The sequence below is a fragment of the Rhincodon typus genome, chromosome 37 (genome assembly GCF_021869965.1).
Source record: "Rhincodon typus isolate 14 chromosome 37, sRhiTyp1.1, whole genome shotgun sequence".
Lineage (NCBI taxonomy): Eukaryota > Metazoa > Chordata > Chondrichthyes > Orectolobiformes > Rhincodontidae > Rhincodon > Rhincodon typus.
The window spans coordinates 20,819,002-20,820,139 of NC_063368.1; the positions used below are offsets into that span (position 1 = coordinate 20,819,002).

Below are 1,138 nucleotides of genomic sequence, written 5' to 3' on the forward strand. Positions count from 1 at the left end.
GGGGCTGACTCTCACTGGGATACAGTTCCTGAAGGGGCTGACTCTCAGTGGGATACAGTCCCTAACGGTGCTCACTCACTGGGATACAGTTCCTGATGTTGCTGACTCTCACTGGGATACAGTTCCTGAAGGGGCTGACTCTCACTGGGATACAGTTCCTGAAGGTGCTGACTCTCACTGGGATACAGTTCCTGAAGGTGCTCACTCCCACTGGGATGCAGTCCCTGTAGGTGTTGACTCTCACTGGGATACAGTCCCTGAAGGTGCTGACTCTCACTGGGACACAGTTCCTGAAGGTGCTGACTCTCACTGGGATACAGTCCCTGAAGGTGCTGACTCTCACTGGGATACAGTTCCTGAAGGTGCTGACTCTCACTGGGATACAGCCCCTGAAGGGGCTGACTCTCAGTGGAATGCTGTACGTTTTGGTTCTTTGGGCCTTGCTGCATACTTTCTGATTGAGCCAGCGGTTGGGGAGGAGGAGGGGGTGGAATCTCTCATTCTGAACTGTGTCTGAGTGTTTCTTGGTGTCATTGCTGCAGAAGACAAAACCTCCCCCCTCCCCACCCTCCTATCCCTCCTACCCTCACTGCCCTTTGCTCTCTCAACCTCCCTCCTCCCCCATCCCACCCTCACCTTTCCCTCCCACCCACCATCACCTCCCTCCTCCCCTCTCCCTACCCTGACCTCCCTCTCCAGAGACCCCTACCCTCAGCTCCTCGTCCATTTCCCCATCTGATCTCCCCACCCCGTACCTGTTTGTAGAGCCAGCCTCGGATCACTGTCGTTGAGTTGGGATCACGTTTTATTGCTTGTTCTCTCTTTGCAAAAGTGTGAACTTTCTTCACTCCCCGCACAGGCTGAACAACAAGAAATCCACATTTAAATGGAGTTGGTCAATTCACTGCCTTCATCACAGGCCCCAGCTCCGCAGGAGCAAGCTATCAGCCTGCAGCTGGTTCAGAAGAATCATACTGGGACTAAAAGAGTTAAATTCACAGGCTGAGGGGCTGAATGGCCTCCTCCTGTCCTTGTGTAACAGGCTCAAGGGGCTGAATGGCCTCCTCCTGTCCTTGTGTAACAGGCTCGAAGGGCTGAATGGCCTCCTCCTGTCCTTGTGTAACAGGCTCAAGGGGCT

At 54.2% G+C, this 1,138-nt stretch overlaps 1 long non-coding RNA gene across 1 annotated transcript in view; it reads right to left on the minus strand.

Annotated features, from left to right (window-relative positions):
• The window catches only part of LOC125487149, a 4,352-nt gene extending 3,550 nt beyond the window's left edge, over positions 1–802 (minus strand). The window contains exon 1 of the long non-coding RNA XR_007265672.1: positions 756–802. This is a non-coding gene — a long non-coding RNA (uncharacterized LOC125487149). The remainder of the gene's footprint in view (positions 1–755) is intronic.
• Between the last annotated feature and the right edge of the window lie 336 nt (positions 803–1,138).